This window comes from Hordeum vulgare, chromosome 1H (assembly GCF_904849725.1).
Source record: "Hordeum vulgare subsp. vulgare chromosome 1H, MorexV3_pseudomolecules_assembly, whole genome shotgun sequence".
NCBI lineage: Eukaryota > Viridiplantae > Streptophyta > Magnoliopsida > Poales > Poaceae > Hordeum > Hordeum vulgare.
In genome coordinates, this window is record NC_058518.1 from 122010083 (window position 1) to 122028531 (window position 18449).

Sequence of the window (18449 nt, forward strand, 5' to 3'; positions counted from 1 at the left end):
CGTTAGTGTCGTGGATGGCATTTCCGTATGGAGACGGAATGATTCCACGATAGTGTATTGTTGTGGTGTTAGTGGACTCGTGTGCGAGAAATCAAGTTGTCAAAATTATTTAAAAATGCAAGTTGTCTAGCCACGAGTCAAATGCTGGCTTTCCGCATGAAACCCCACAATACCTTTTGATACCTTGCATGAGTAGTTAGTTATCCTGAAGTCTTGCTGAGTACCTTCGTACTCATGTTTTCTTAATAAATGTTGCAGAGGTTGCTAATGACCCTAATGGAGGGTTTTTCGTAGACATCGACGACGACGAGTAGCTGGTGTCCCAGCTACGATCTGGCCCTACGTTGGATCTCTAGTATAGTCAGGCCATGTGCCGTCTAGTTGCCGTGTCTGTACTCAGACAGTTTTAAACTCTTCCGCTGGCTTGTAATTGAATGACTGCTATTATGGGTCGTGAGACCCTTATTGTGTAATATTATGTGTGTGGCTCTTCCGAGCCTCTTAAATAAAGCTTGTATGTTTATGGTTATGTTGTGATGCCATCGATGTATCTATACATATCGGTATGCCATGCGTACGTGTGTCGTGCTTGATATGTATGGGGTTCGATTACCTAGTCATGAACTTTAGTAGCACTCCTTACAAGGAAATGCCCCTTTGTGATCCAATGGGCCTTGGTAGTTCGCTACTGCTCCGGACACATTGGTTGACCGGCATGTGTCCTTCTTAGCTGCTGTGTCTGTCCCCTTTGGGGAAATGTCACGCGATGTAATGGAGTCCTTGTAGCTTGCTACGACTCGTCTACACTCGCTGGTGACCGACACCTGCTTTGTTTGGTCATGTATGCCTTCCTTGTACGGTACTGCCACTTTGGTTTATGACTAGACATGTCGATCCGGCTTCTTTGACATTGGAATGCTAGCGACACTATTGCATACGTGAGTCAAAAGACGCAAACGGTCCCGGCTAAGGTAAGGCTGCAGCCGTGGAGTTAACCGTGCGTGAGACCGCAAAGGGATGCGATGTGTTACAGGCTGGATTCCTATGGCCTAGGATCGGGGTCCAGACACATGTGATGTGTGCAACCACTATCAAGAACCCACTCAGTATTCTTGGGCTTGTCATCCTGCAGATGAATTAGTACAGCTTACCATCTCATATGCTTCAGATTTGAAGAATGTGATACTAATTTCATCAGATCAGTAATTTCATCATAACAGAAATGTAAGGACGTGTGAAATATTTCTATTTTATCAATCATTAGCTTGCGTCCTATCAAGCATTTCCTGAGGTCTCCAGTAAATTCTTCAGATGATGATTTTCATCTGGAGACCTAACCTGCAGAAGTGATTAGTTCGATTTCTTCACCACCCACATCTGAAGGGGTGGTAAAGCATTCATCATCCTGCGAGCACCATATGAGAAAGGTGGCATTGAAGACAATGCACTTCTCTTAACAGTAGGGGGGTTAAAGTACTCATATGAATATGTAGAGAACTGGTTAGAGGATTTATGAACATAATGATTTGAGTAGTAACGCTCATATTCATATGCCTTGTAGTTTCCCTGCACGTTAGACGCATTAGCACGGGTACGAGCATAGTTTTGACCAGTTGAGGATTTTGATCCTCTTGAAGAATTTGGTCCTCCTGAGGAATTTGATCTGGGGTTCAGATTCTTCGGTGGTGGTGTCACGAGGACATTCACCTGAAGATTTTCAAGACAGCTTTTGGGAACCCAGATTTTCCTCAAGGGAGGGCCATTCCTGCAGTTAGTTCCAACATATCGAGCAAATACTTCACCAGATTGATTTTTGAACAGTTTATAGTTGGAGTCAAATGACTCATCTGAGGAATAGGATAATTCACATGAAAAGCCAGTTAGATTAGATGGATCAAAAGGAGGCCCAGTGGCAGCAACCCATGAGGTTTTGAGATACTGCTCAGGTTTCCAATAGGATCCATCAGCATTTAATTTCCTCTCAAAGGCAATTCATTCTTTCCTCGGGTTCCTGTTCAAGATCTGCTTTTTGAGCACATCACAAAGGGTTTGATGTCCTTTGAGACTTTTGTATATGCCTGTCACGTACAATTCCTTCAACCCTGCATTTTCATCAGTAACATTTGTGTTTTCCTCAAGTGAGGAAATAGACACAACAGGTGCAGTTGAAGAATTTGTAGCAATGGTAGCATTTGATGATTCTGGTGAGGAATTAGCAGTTTCGCGTTCAATGCATTTAAGACATGGAGGAATAAATTCAACTTGACCAGCGTTGATCTGTTGAGCTAGTAATGAATCATTTTCCATACGAAGATCTTCATGAGACATCCTCAGTTTCTCAAGATCAAGCTTCCTTTGAAGAAATTCATAGGAAAGCTTCTCATGATCAGTGAGGAGTGTATCATAACGATTCTGAAGATTATCAAATCTAGACTGAAGACTTTTCACATCATCAGTGAGGATTTGGGTAAGGTTCATTTCATCATTCAACAGATCATCACTTTTATCTAGTAGTTTCTGAAGCTTTTCCAGAGCAGTTTGTTGTTTAGTGGCAATGATAGAAAGTTTACTGTAACTGGGTTTCTTATAATCATTAGGTTCACACTCACTTGAATCAGAGGAGGAGGCATTATTTGGTACCTTCGAACCTTTTGCCATGAAGCAATAGGTTGGAGCGAAGTCATCAACATAGTCATCAGTATGGATGGTGCAATCATTTTCTTCAAGATTGAAGATTGACTTGCTGACGAAAGTGGTTGCCAGTGCAAGACTAGCCTGTCCGGATTCTGAGTCTTCATCAGAACCCTCTTCTTCATCACATTCCTCTGATTCTGCCTCGGAGTCCATTTCCTTGCCAATACGTGCCCGAGCCTTTGTGAAACTAGTCTTCTTGTGTGATGAGGGCTTTGAAGATGAGGATTTTGAAGATTTCTTCTTCTTCTTCAAGTCATCAGAACTGTCATCCTTGTATTTATTCTTCTTTGATTCCTTTCCCCAACAGGGACAATCAACAATGTAATGACCTGATTTCTTGCACTTGTGACAGGTTCGTTTCTTGTAGTCCTCAGATGAAGAATCTGATTTCCTCATGTCTCTTCTTGAAGATTTACCGAACTGGCCACGTCGTGTAAATCTATGGAATTTCCTCACGAGCATTGCAAGCTCCTGTCCAAATTCTTTAGGGTCACAAATGCTGTCATTTGTGTCTTCTTCTTCAGATGAGGAAATTGCTCTAGCCTTCAGTGCACGTGGTCTGGAATAGCTTGGTCCATATAGATCTCTCTTTTCTTCTAGCTGGAATTCATGAGTATTTATCCTTTCAAGTATATCAGCTGGATCAAGCATCTTGTAGTCTGGTGTTTCTTCAATCATCAGAACTAAAGTATCAAATGAAGAATCCAAAGATCTCAGCAGTTTCCTCACAACTTCGTGATCGGTGATGTCTCGAGCTCCGAGTGCTTGCAGTTCATTTGATATGTCAGTGAGGCGATCAAAGGTGTCTTGGCAGCTTTCATTGTCATGTCTCTTGAAGCGATTCAAGAGATTGCGAAGAATATCAACACGAGAGTCACGCTAGGTTGATACTCCTTCATTTACCTTGCACAGTCTCTCCCAGATCAGTGTTGCAGATCCCAAAGCACTTACTCTTCCAAACTGGCCTGGGCTCAGATGACCACAAATGATGTTCTTCGCTTGAGTATCGAGTTGCTTGAATTTCTTCACATCAGCAGCAGAGACATTAGCAGAGATGATGGGGACGCCATGTTCCACAATATACCAGAGATCATTTTCAATAGCTTGTAGATGCATTTGCATTTTGTTCTTCCAGAAGGGAATGTTCTTTCCTTCATAGGTAGGACATGTTGCAGTCACCTGAAACATGTCTGCAGTCGACATAACAGAAAGTGTAAATCTTCATGCTTCAAATTCTTCAGAGTGATTTTCTTCAGGACACACCGGACTTCTCAATATCAGTATCTTCATGAGGAATATCAATTCTATCGCAGATTCCTCGCGAATCATTTCTTCAGCTTCAGACCATTTTCTTCAACTGAAGGCATACATTTTTAGGGGTCGATATTCTTCAAATATCTCAAACTCCTCAATGACTTATAGATCATGTGTACACTCACAAACACATTAGATACTTATCCTATAAGTCTTCAAACCACCAAAATCACTAGGGGCACTAGATGCACTTACACCTTCCCATTTAGAGAGAAGCTTGCCTGCGAAGAATCTTAAGCGAGAATTGTATAGCAGGACATAATCACCTACATCGAACTCTCATTTTTGTATTCTTTTATCGTGCCATCTCTTAACCTTTTCCTTGAAGAACTTGGCATTCTCATATGCGTGGGCCTTCCATTCATCTAATGAGATGATATCAAACAACAGCTTCTCACTGGCAAGTTTGAAATCGAAGTTGAGATCTTTGATTGCCCAATAAGCTTTGTGTTCCAGCTCAAGAGGTAAATGATAGGCCTTACCATAAACCATTTTATATGGCGACATGCCCATGGGATTCTTATAAGCACTCCTATAAGCCCATAGTGCATCGTCAAGTTTGCTAGACCAATTCTTTCGAGATTTATTGATAGTCTTTTGTAAGATCAATTTGATCTCCCTATTACTCAACTCCACTTGACCACTAGACTGAGGATGATAAGGAGATGCGACTCTATGGTTGACATCATACTTAGCGAGCATCTTGCGGAAAACACCATGAATGAAGTGTGAACCGCCATGAGTCATCAAATATCTAGGGACTCCAAATCTTGGGAAAATGACTTCTTTAAGCATCTTAATAGAGGTGTGGTGATCAGCATTTCTAGTGGGGATAGCTTCTACCCACTTAGTGACGTAATCCACATCAACTAAGAAGTGAGTATACCCATTGGAACTCAGGAAAGGTCCCATATAATCAAAGCCCCAGACATCAAATGGTTGAATGACAAGCGAATAGTTCATAGGCATTTCCCGACGCTTACTGATATTCCCTATTCTTTGGCATTCATCACAAGACAAGACAAACTTACGGGCATCCTTGAAGAGAATGGGCCAATAGAAACCTGATTGCAATACCTTATGAGCAGTTTTGTCTCCAGCATGATGTCCTCCGCAGGCCTCAGAATGACACTTATGCAGGATCTGTCCCTGTTCATGTTCAGGCACACAACGTCTAATAACACCATCTACTCCTTCCTTATAAAGGTGAGGATCATCCCAAAAGTACTGTCTCAAATCAAAGAAGAATTTCTTCTTTTGCTGGTAGTGAAACTGGGTGGTATGTATTTGGCTATGATATAGTTTGCGTAATCAGCATACCAAGGTGCACTATGTGAAGTACGGATGACATTCAATTGCTCATCAGGAAAGCTGTCATCAATAGGTCGTGGGTCATCAAGGACATTCTCTAGCCTAGACAAGTTATCTGCTACAGGGTTATCAGCACCCTTTCGGTCAACAACGTGCAAATCAAATTCTTGTAGCAGGAGAACCCATCTAATTAGCCTAGGTTTAGCGTCCTTCTTCTCCATAAGGTACTTAATAGCAGCGTGATCAGAGTGAATAATGACTTTGGAGTCAACTATATAAGATCTGAACTTTTCACATGCAAACACGACTGCTAAAAATTCCTTCTCCGTAGTGGCATAGTTTCTTTGGGCACTGTCTAGAGTTTTACTAGCGTAGTGAATGACATTCAACTTATTGTCAACTCTTTTTCCTAGAACAGCACCAACAGCATAATCACTAGCATCGCACATGATTTCAAAGGGCAAGTTCCAATCAGGTGGTTGAACAATAGGTGCGGTTATCAAGGCCTTCTTAAGTATTTCGAAAGCTTCCTCACAATCCTCATCAAAAACAAAAGGAACATCCTTCTGCAAGAGGTTGGTAAGAGGCCTAGAAATCTTAGAGAAGTCTTTAATGAACCTTCTATAGAAACCAACATGACCTAGGAAACTTCGTATACCTCTGATATCTGTGGGGCAAGGCATTTTCTCAATTGCATCAACCTTAGCATTATCAACTTCAATGCCTTTCTCACAGATTTTGTGTCCTAAGACGATGCCTTCATTAACCATGAAGTGGGACTTCTCCCAGTTCAAGACAAGGTTGGTATCTTTGCATCTATGTAAGACTCGATCAAGGTTGCTGAGGCAATCGTCAAAGGAAGAACCATAAACGGAGAAATCATCCATGAAAACCTCAACAATCTTTTCGCAAAAGTCAGAGAATATTGCCATCATACATCTTTGAAAGGTGGCAGGTGCATTGCATAAGCCAAAAGGCATACGTCTATAAGCAAAGGTACCGAAGGGGTAGGTGAAAGTGGTTTTCTCCTGATCAGATTGTGCAACAGGTATTTATGAGAAACCTGAATAACCGTCTAGAAAGCAGAAGTGTGTGTGTTTAGATAGCCTTTCTAGCATTTGGTCGATAAACGGCAAAGGATAATGGTCTTTCCTTGTTGCCTAGTTCAGTTTACGGAAGTCTATCACCATCCTATAGAAAGTAATAATCCTCTCTTGGATTAGTTCATTCTTATCATTAGGAACGACGGTGATACCTCCCTTATTAGGTACGCAATATACTGGACTTACCCAATCACTATGAGCAATAGGATAAATGATTCCTGCTTCCATAAGCTTTAATATTTCTTTTCTCATGACCTCTTTCATCCTCGGATTTAATCTCCGTTGATGATCAGCAACTGGCTTAGAATCAGGATCGGTTTTAATCTTGTGCTGACATAGAGTGGGACTAATACCCTTAAGATCATCAAGAGTATATCCAATAGCAGCACGGTGCTTCCTCAAAGTTTTTAATAACTTCTTCTGTTCGTGATTCGAGAGGTGAGCACTAATAATAATAGGATATATCTCCTTCTCATCAAGATAGGCATACTTAAGAGTATCTGGTAACTGTTTTAGCTCGAACACAGGATCACCCTTTGGCGGGGGAGGATCCCCAAGCAGTTCAACAGGCAGATTATTCTCGAGAATAGGATATTGTTCTAAAACAATTTTATCTATCTCATCTCTTTAATCCATATGCATATCATTTTCATGCTCAAGGAGACATTGCTCTAAAGGATCCATAGGAGGTACGACAATAGAGGCAAGAGCAATGATTTCATCCCTACCAGACGACTCTTTTTCATGAGGATGTCTTCCAAACTAGGAGAAGTTAAATTCATGAGAGACACCCTCGAAACTAACAGTGACAGTCTGTTTAACGCAATCAATATGAGCATTGATAGTGTTGAGAAAGGGTCTACCAAATATGATGGGACAAAAGCTATCTTGTGCAGTAGCAAGGACGAGGAAATCAGTAGGATACTTCGTCTTACCACACAGAACTTCTACGTCTCTCACAATTCCCATAGGGCAGATAGTGTCTCTATTAGCTAGCGTAATAGTGACATCAATGGGTTCTAACTCAGCAGGTGCAATCTCATCTTTGACTTAATCATATAGGGACCGGGGTATTGCACTAACACTAGCACCCATATCACATAAACCATGATAACAGTGATCTCCTATCTTGACAGAAACAATGGGCAGGCGAACTACAGGTCCGTATTTGTCTTTAGCGTGTGGTTTAGCAATTCTAGCGGAGTCCTCACAGAATTTGATAACATGCCCGTCTATGTCTTCGGTTAAGAGATCTTTGATAATAGAAACACTAGGTTCAACTCTAATTTCCTCAGGGGTGCAAGTGGTCTAATGTAACCCCTACATATCACAGTTGGAGCTTTAGAATAATCCTTTTTCCTAGCAGGGTAAGGTGGTTTCTCAGCGTAGGCACAAGGAACAATAGGATCACTAAAGGCAATGCCTTTCTCTTCAACTAGATTGGCTTTAACTATGTTGACTTCTATAGGAGGATGAAACTTAAACAACTTCTCTTTGGGAAGATCAATATGAGCAGCAAAAGATTCACATAGAGAAGCTACTATCTCAGAGACAAGTCCATACTTAGCGCTAAAATCTCTAGAAGTGTTTGTTTCAACAAAAGATTTAACGCAATCAAACTGGAAATTCATACCTGACTCCTTACCTTCTTCAAGCTCCCAATCTTCAAAGTTACGTTTGATTCTTTCCAATAAATTCCACTTGTGGTCAATATCCTTCTTCATAAAAGAACCGATACAAGAAGTGTCAAGCATGGTACGATCTTCATGAGAAAGCCGAGCATAAAAGTTTTGAGTGATAATTTCTCTCGAGAGCTCATGATTGGGGCATGAATATACCATTGATTTAATCCTCTCCCAAGCTTGAGCTATGCTTTCCCTGTCACGAGGCCAAAAGTTATAAGTATAATTCCGATCACGATGTACCAAATGCATAGGATAAAACTTTTGATGAAATTCCAATTTCAACTGATTGTAGTCCCATAATCTAGTATCATCACATAGACTATACCATGTCAACGCCTTATCCTTCAAAGATAAAGGAAAGAATTTCTTCTTTACCTCATCCTCGGGCAAACCTGCAAACTTAAATAAACCACAAACTTCATCTACATAGATTAGATGCAAGTCTGGATGTGATGATCCATCTCCTGTAAAAGGATTAGCCAACAGTTTCTCAAGCATACCCGAAGGAATTTCATAAAAGATACTTTCAGTAGGTACCCGAGGTTGAGGAGCAACACCTCGTGCTTCCGTTCATGGTGAAGATACCCCGAACAAATTCCTCAAAGGCGCTTCACTCCCCGGCAATGGCGACAGAAAAGAGTCTTGATGACCCACAAGTATAGGGGATAAATCATAGTCCTTTCGATAAGTAAGAGTGTCGAACCCAACGAGGAGCAAAATGCTCTGATAAACGGTTTTCAGCAAGGTAATAACTGCAAGCACTGAAAGTAGCGGTAACAAGTGATGGTGTAGTGAGGTGAAACGTAGCAGGTGAAAAGTAACAAGTAACAAGTAGTAGCAACGGTGCAGCAAAGTGGCCCAATCCCTTTTGTAGCAAGGTACAAGCTTGAACAAAGTCTTATAAGAGGAAAAACGCTCCCGAGGACACACGGGAATTTCTGACATGCTAGTTTCATCATGTTCATATGATTCGCGTTCATTGCTTTGATAGTTTGATATGTGGGTGGACCGGCGCTTGGGTACTGCCCTTACTTGGACAAGCATCCCACTTATGATTAATCCCTCTCGCAAGCATCCGCAACTATGAAAGAAGAATTAAGACAACGTCTAACCATAGCATTAAACTAGTGGATCCAAATCAGCCCCTTACGAAGCAACGCATAGACTGGGGTTTAAGCTTCTGTCACTCTAGCAACCCATCATCTACTTACTACTCCCCAATGCCTTCCTCTAGGCCCAAATATGGTGAAGTGTTATGCAGTCAACATTCACATAACACCACTAGAGGAAAAGACAACACACAACCTATCAAAATACCGAACGAATACCAAATTCACATGACTACTATTAGTATGACTTATCCCATGTCCTCGGGAACGAAAGTAACTACTCACAAAGCATAATCATAATCATGATCAGAGGTGTAATGAGTAGCATCAAGGATATGAACATAAACTATTCCACCAATTAATCCAACTAGCATCAACTACAAAGAGTAATCAACACTACTAGCAACCTTACAAGTACCAATCGGAGTCGCGAGATGGAGATTGGTTACAAGAGATGCACTAGGGTTTGGAGAGGAGATGGTGTTGATGAAGATGTTGATGGAGATGGCTCCCCTCCGACGAGAGGAGTGTTGGTGATGACGATGGCGATGATTTCCCCCTCCGGGAGGGAAGTTTCCCCGGCAAGACCATCCTGCCGGAGCTCTAGATTGGTTCTGCTCAAGTTCCGCCTCGTGGCGGCGGAGAATCCACGAAAAAGCTCCACCCTGATTTTTTTCCGAATGAAACCGTTCATATAGAAAAAGAGGGGGCCAGTGGGCCACCAGTGTGCCCACAAGCCCTGTTGTCGCGGCCAGGGGGGCAGGCCGCGGCCACCAGGCTTGTGGGCCCCTGGCAGCTCCCCTCTGACACTTCTTTTGCCTAGTAATTTTTATATAATCCCAAAAAATTCCACGTTGATTTTCAGGGCATCTGGAGTTGCGTAGAATAGAGGACTCAGACTTGCTCCTTTTCCAGTCCAGAATTCCAGCTGCCGGTATTCTCCCTCTTCAAATAAACCTTGCAAAATGAGAGAAAAGGCATAAGTATGCTACCACAAAGTATAATAACAGTCCATAAAGAGAGAAATATCAACATGAAAGCATGATGCAAAATGGACGTATCAAGGCCCACCAGACTTAAGGTTTTCCACCTTTCCCTCTCTAGGCGCCTTGGGCTGGGTGTGGGGGGCGCACCAGCCCACCCAGGGGCTGGTTCCCTCTCACACTCGGCCCATGTAGCCTCCTGGGGATGGTGGCCCTCCCGGTGGGCCTCCGAAACACTTCCAGTGGTCCCGGCACTTTGCCGGTGGTGCCCGAAACATTTCCGATGTCCAAACCCATCCTTCATATATATCAATCTTTACCTCCAGACCATTCCGGAGATCCTCGTGACGTCCGGGATCTCATCCGAGACTCCGAACAACCTTTGGTAACCTCGTATAGCAATTTCCTATAACCCTAGCGTCATCGAACCTTAAGTGTGTAGACCCTACGGGTTCGGGAGGCATGTAGACATGACCGAGACACGCTCCGGCCAATAACCATCAGCGGGATCTGGATACCCATGGTGGCTCCCACATGTTCCACGATGATCTCATCGGATGAACCACGATGTCAAGGATTCAATCAATCATGTATACAACTCCCTTTGTTTGTCGGTATTGAACTTACCCGAGATTCGATCGTCGACATACCCATACCTTGTTCAATCTCGTTACCGGTAAGACTCTTTAATCGTTCTGTAGCACGTCATCCTGTGACTAACTCCTTAGTCACATTGAGATCATGATGATGTTCTACTGAGTGGGCCCAAAGATACCTCTCCGTCACACGGAGTGAGAAATCCCGATCTTGATTCCTACCAACCCAACAGACACTTTTGGAGATACCCGTAGTGCACCTTTATACTCACCCAGTTACGTTGTGACATTTGATACACCCAAAGCACTCCTACGGTGTCCGAGAGTTGCACAATCTCACGGTCGAAGGAAAAGACACTTGACATTAGAAAAGCTTTAGCATACGAACAATACGATCTAGTGCTATGCTTAGGAATGGGTCTTGTCCATCACATCATTCTCCCAATGATGTGATCCCGTTATCAATGACATCCAATGTCCAGGATCACGAAACCATGATCATCTATTGATCAACGAGCTAGCCAACTAGAGGCTTGCTAGGGACACATTGTGATCTATTTATTCACACATGTATTACTGTTTCCTGTTAATACAATTATAGCATGAACAATAGACGATTATCATGAACAAGGAAATATGATAATAACCATTTTATTATTGCCTCTAGGGCATATTTCCTACAAATCCATACTCCTTGCATCGATATTTATCGATAGGCGTCTCCATAGCACGTCGGGTCACCTAGTTGATGTGATACTATCTTCTCGAATTTTCACCTCCTTGAAACCTACCACCATATTCTATTCCACCTATATGATATGTTCAATGTTTCACACTCATGTATTGCATGAATAATAAAAAGTTGATGCATATTGAAAAAGACGATCCAATTGCGCACTACAAGAAATATGTCAACTAACGACCTTATGGCAGTGACACTCTCAGAAATGGTCGTAAATCTATGTCCATTTGAGACCAATTGGTCGTAAGATGCGCGGAGGGGCCCTAGCCCTAAAAACTAACGATCATTTTCATCAGAAAGGTCGTAACTTCCTTACTAGTAATGGTTGTGAAGTGGATAGCCCTGGTCCGCTGCCTAATTTGTAGCTAATTACGACCCATATAGATGGTCATAGCTATGACTAGGTGCCACATTATCAGTTTTGCCTACGTGTCATGTCCATGTGTCAATTTTTGCCCTAGTTTGTAAAGCAACCTTCAATTTTTTCATTCCAAAAATTCTCATCAATACTTCGGATCATATATTCCTCAAATATGTGAAAACCCTCCCTTCCATAGTTCGAAAATAATTCAGCAATATTCATTTTCCCATTCTGTTCAGAATAGCGCTTTGTGAAGGAAGTGCTATTTCTATTTTTTTGATTGGCCTGAAAATTGTTGGGCACTCTTGACTATCCAAATCATTGCCTCATGAAAACTTTCATATCTATTTTCCTAGCAAATCTTTCTCAGCAAATTTGCAAAGTTTGTGTTTAGCTAACAACTTTGTGAAGGAAGTACTAGCTAGGAATATCCTGATGAGTTGAATTTTTTCACATCTTCTATATGCCAAAACCATAGCTCTCCACAAAATTTCAGCCCCATTTAACAATCCATGTGAGCTCATGATCCAATCTTTGTTTTTGGTAATATTTTCAGTTTGTGAAGCAACTACATTTTATATGGCTTTATAGTTGATGAAAAGTTACCACGAAATGAAACTGACCATATAATCTCACTCCACCAAATTTTAGCTCATTTAATTCAGCCAGTTTCCCTCAATGTTTTTCCCAATATTTTGTTCAGTATAGAGCATTGTGAAGGAAGTACAATTTTTGTTTATCAAAGTTTTATGAAATTTTATAGTGCCTTAATGTGCCTGAATAATCATCCTCCTCCAAATTTCATCTCAATCAAATGATCTATGTGAGCCCAGTTTCAATTACCATTTTCTGTCCAGATTGGCACATTGTGAAGGAAGTGTCACTTTGGCATGTCCAAATGGTATAATTTTTTTACAGTGCCTTCATATGCCCAAATTAACATCATACACCAAATTTCAGCTCAATCCATTCATTCATTTGATCCCAGCTTCAACATCCATATTTCTACACAGTGTGGTACTTTGCAAAGCAAGTGCCACCTAGGTTCATCCATTTGAGAAAACAATTTGCCAAGAGAGTCTCCTGAGTATATGATCATCCTCGGCCAAAATTTAGGCCCATTCTCTATGTGCATTACCCGCACCGCTAATGAAACAGTTGGCTGCTAATTCATGTTTGAGCTTAGTTCAGTCTCCTCGTGAGATTCTTATATTGTATTCTTCTTCCTAACACCTACCGAGGGATTGTACAACCCACCACACATGCCTATTCCACCCAGAACGCATGGCAACACAACAGTCATGCGGTGACCATGCGGCCGACATGCAAGTTTAGGCGCTCTGGAGTTGGGGCCCTCGACCACCATCCAAACCTCGATGTCAAGCCACCACACCATGTATTTCTGATTAAATAGATACTTATGTACCTAGAAATGATTTTTGAAAAAAATAAAGAGCAAACTTTAATGCAGTTGCAGTTCAAATTTAACCCGCTTCTAGTTGAATCGACATAAATTTGTCTTTTTTACAAGAGGTGGATAAAAGCTTTTAACACCCAACCCTTTTGTTAGTTTTACATTAAATATGGCCTAGTATTTTAGAAAAATGATTTGGTACCATTTTGAAACAAATATATGGTAGGTCCTTCACAAAAAAACTCATTTTGGACACTTTAAAAATGTAAAATGATTTTTACATACAAGGAAAATGAAAACTTCGTTAATCAACATTGTTTGCCATTCGAATATGCACCCTTGTGCATAATATTAGATCATTTCAATAAACTATGTCATGAATGTCGCCATATAATTGATCATTTGGCTTGAAAAGCATGACTCTTCACAAATGATAGCTCATTTCTAATAACACTTTTTTAAAATAATTTCCGTATTACAAGTTTATTACTTTTCCTGCAAAATTTGTCACATATACTGACACAATGCAAAGGTTTTCCATTTTTTTGTTTTTTTTAATTTTTCAAGGCCATTTCAAAATGCGGTCAAAACGGCGAGTATGACCGTTCCTACCTAGTGGTTGAATCTTGGAAAACTTTTGGTGCTTCTATGATTAAATAGATACTTTTGTACCTAAAATGATTTTTGGAAAAAATAAAGAGCAAACTATAAGGCACCTGCAGTTCAAATTTGACCCGCTTCGAGCAGAATCGACAAAAAATTGTCTTTTTCACTAGAGATGGATAAAAACTTTTGACACCCAACCATTTGGTAAATTGTACATTAAATATGGCCTAGTATTTTAGAAAAATGATTTGGTCCAATTTTGCAACAAATATATGGTAGGTCCGTCACAAAAAAACTCAATTGTGCCCTCGAGAAATGGAAATATTGAATATTTCTTTTTAAAAAATATATAAATAAGGTCTAAGGAATATGAAATTTGACATGGTATTGGTTCATCATTTCTAGAAGGTATGCAAAAATATTTGAAAAAAGTTGCTAAATATTAACATGTTTATTATATCAAAAGTAATAGGGTAAACAAACACAAATTTGTTTGCTGATTTCTTATTGGCTAAAAGCTCATTCTCCTAGATCGATGACGTGGCAGGGCAATCAGCCCCACTCTAGCTGATCTAAGCCGTCAAAGCTAATGAATCCAACAAATCCAAACGCTGCACAGAAAAGAAAAAAAAAGGAAAACCCTACCCTCGTCCCACCCGAACCGATCCACCACCTCCCCTCGTCTCGTCTCTCCCTCATTGTCGTCTCTCCAGATCTGATCCACATCCTCCCCACAATTCATTCGATTCCCCACCCCACGGAACAGCCGCCGGCGACCCCAACCATGGCCTGCGAGCGATCCTAGCACCGGTGGCGACTAGGGTTCGGGAGGGGCATCACCGGCGGCCTCTCCGCACTTCTTCGACCGGATCCGCCACCCCCACCTCACCTCCTTCTCTCAACCAAGGTCACGGCAAGGCCAGAGGTGACCAGATCACGGCGAGGTCACTTCAAAGCCAGAGGTGACCAGATCACGGCGAGGCCTGAGGTGACCAAACCCAGCACTGGTAAGCCCCTCCCCTCCTTCTTCGCCCACCATCTCCTCCTCACCTCACCTGACCTCATCTTCTCTTCCTGATTTACGGAATGGCTAATGTTCCCCCTCCCTCCTCTCAGTTCATCCTTGGATCTTGTGTTTGTGTGATGATTTTTCGAAACACTTGCAGATAGTCAACCCTGATTTTTCGAATCTCCTGCTGCATCGTGTCGCCGCCCTTCACCCGCGTCGCCTTCATCGAGTTCGCCTCAGGCTCCGACGCCTCCGAGGACCCGACCACGACGCCTAGCCTCTGCGGTAGGGCGACGACGCGGGCCGAGCGGGGGAGGAGTGCGGCGAAAAGGGGTTCCCGCTCAAAAGTGTGCTGTCGATGGAGCTCAACTGGCACACTAGCCCCGTGGAAGCCGACGACAGCGGCGGCTACACTACCTTTGCCTCCGACGTGTATATATTAGGGGTGCTCCTGTTCGAGGTGCGCTGCTGCTTGGCATGAATATTCTCTTGGTACTTTTGGGCGCGGTTTCCATTGCCAATGCTTTTCGCCTGTGGTCGCAGTTGTTTTGCATCTTCGAAACATTGGAGAGAAGATGCGGGCAATGGCCAATCTGAGGTACCGCGTATTTCCACCACAATTGCTTCTCAAGTGGCCCAAGGAAGCATCCTTCTGCCAGTTGAGATGATGCACCCTGTACCCGATTCCCGACCCAAGATGAGGTTCATCTCTGTCATTTACATATATTTGTGTATAAGTATCACTGAAAACAGGGTTGACTGTTTCACATTGGGTAGCACAAACTACTTTACTAATTAGTCATCATCATTTTCCTAACATGTCTGGATCTTAAGGCTGGGCATGCTTTGGATAGACTAGGAACGAATATGATTAACTGTAATAACTGCTAACTGATAACATCTGGTTACAGTTTACCTGATTGATGCACATTGCAGCAATCATTTTGCTTGGAACAATAATTATTTTGTTGAATGATGCATGTGGATGTAAAATGTGACCCCCTTTCATTGAAAAACCACAGTTGAATTTATGTAGAAGTTTAATCTGTAGTATGGTATCTAGGTACACATGATGGTGTTCAGCACAAGTATCAATTTTCTCCCACCATTTTATGTCCTGTAGTTTAGAGCCATAGATTAACCGCATTCTGATCAGTGGAGTCCCTATACGAGCTACCATGACTATATTTGAACTAGTGAACAGTATCCCATTTTCCGTATCACTACTACATAACTTGGAATATTCAGTTGAATTGCCATTATTTTGTTTTATAACTAGCAGCTTTAATACAACTCTGACATCTACTATAATGGATATATTTTGTGATTTGAAGTTACTGATCTACGCTGTGGTGTAATATTACGGTCTAATGTTTTTTTTGTTTTGTCTCTTTCTCTGTTGCTAGGAAAGTGGTGAGAAGATGTCGATGATGCCTACTTGGGACATTCAAATCAACACAACATAATTTTTTTGAACCTATGTCTCATAGGAGAGTGGAATGAACTCCATTGTTAGCAGATGTGCCATTGTTCTATTGTGCAATTATGTCCGTTCTTGCTATATTCTTGTGTAAGGAAATGTATTCATGAGATGAGTTATTGTGTTATATAAACCTGGGAGATGTATTATGTGATGTTATATGATGGATGATTTTAATTTTACTTGGAGTTTTCTTGATTTGAATATGAAATAGTGTTGGTTTAATATTGGGCAAATAATTGGGTTAAAAAGGCCCAACAAATAAATTGAAACCAAGTTCTGGAACAAAAACAAAAATAAATCTAATAAGTCCAAGGCCCAAATAAGTGAATGAGGCAAAGAAAATAAAGAAGCCCGAGTTATTGGTTCATGCCCATGCAGCTAAGTAAAATAAAGCGAAAAAACATTAAATGGGATGAATTATTGGGCTTGGCCCATGTAGATGGCTGGAATGGTCTGGGCTGATTCTTATCAACGACCAATCGATTTGGTCGTAATTCTGCCACATCAACTTGCCACGTTGGATCCGACGTGGTGTGGGCAGACTTCTAACGACCAAAATGATTGGTCGTAGAACCAACGACCTTTTGTTTGGTCATAAAATTCTACGATGATTCCAGCAGAAAGGTCGTTATAGTTCATTAGAGACCCTCAACTTTTGACCTTCTGTTTTTGGTCGTAAAAAGGTCGCAAATGGAAACCAACGACCATTCTGTGACAAATATTGAAGGTCGTAAGTTAGCATATTTCTTGTAGTGGCGTTACATGGACACCGTGGTGCTTGACATTTGTATTAATGTGGTGAAGATGGATCCATGCCTTGCTAATATAATAAGATGAATGGGGGTAAAATAATCTTGGAGGATCGTATACTTGGAAAGATTAATAATTTTGCTACTTATACTTATGAGTATTGATATCTTAATGCTTGTTAATTCATCGTTTCTCAATGAGAATACATGCATAAGGTTTTATTATGGGTAGCATGCCACATTAAAAATTCTACTTTTATCATTTACCTACTCAAGGATGAGATGGAATTAAGCCTGGGGGTGCTTGATATGTCTCCAACGTATCTATCATTTTTGATTGTTCCATGCTAATATATTACCATTCTAGAATACTTTTTGTGTATTTATTTACCAAATTATAAAAAAATTGAGTACTAACCTATTGACCCAGTGCCTAGTGCCAACTGATGTTTTCTGCATGTTCTTCACTTTTCAAGTTTTCCATACCAAGCGAAGTCCAATTGACATGAAAAAATTTGGAGATTTTTCTCTGGAGCAAAAGAAGACCAACAAGCATCGGAGGAAGGCTAGGGCCACACGAGGGCCCCACAAGACAACTCAACGCAGCCTGGGGAGGTTGTCCCGTGTTGGCTTGTGGGACCCTCGAGGCCCTCCTAACTCCGTTTTCCGGCTTATAAATTATCAGATAACTTAAAAATCCTAGAAGCAGCCCTGAAATACTTTATATGACACCACAAGTCTCTGTTCCGACGGGAGTCCATCTGGAGCTCCGTTTCAGCGCCCTGTCGGAGGGGGATTGATCATGGAGGGCCTCTATATCAACCTTGATGCCCTCATGATGATGTGTGAGTAGTTCACCACAGACCTACGGGTCCGTAGCTAGTACCTAGATGGAAATATATCTCTCTCTCCCTCTCCTGATCTTCAATACAATGATCATGGCATCTTCACTTTGATCCACATGATGTAATTCCTTCGTGCGGTGCATTTGTTGGGATCCGATGAATTGTGGCTTTATATTCAGATTATTCATGATAAATATTTGAGACTTTTCTCAATACTAAATGATTCTTATGTGCATGATTATGATAGCTTCATAATTCTCTTCGATCTGTTGAGATAGTTTGGCCAACTAGATTGATATTTCTTCTGTGAGAGAGGTGCATTGTAGTAGGTTCAACCTAGAGAAATTATATATCCCAGGGACAGAAGGGGACAAGATGCGTCTTTGTGTTGCTGCTAGTAAGGATAAAATGATGGGGTTCATATTGCTTGACTTTACTTTGTGAA

The 18449-nt window shown here is 41.4% G+C and overlaps 1 pseudogene; it reads left to right on the forward strand.

The window, feature by feature from the left end:
• The window catches only part of LOC123397473, a 75722-nt pseudogene extending 59819 nt beyond the window's left edge, over positions 1-15903 (forward strand).
• Positions 15904-18449: the final 2546 nt, after the last annotated feature.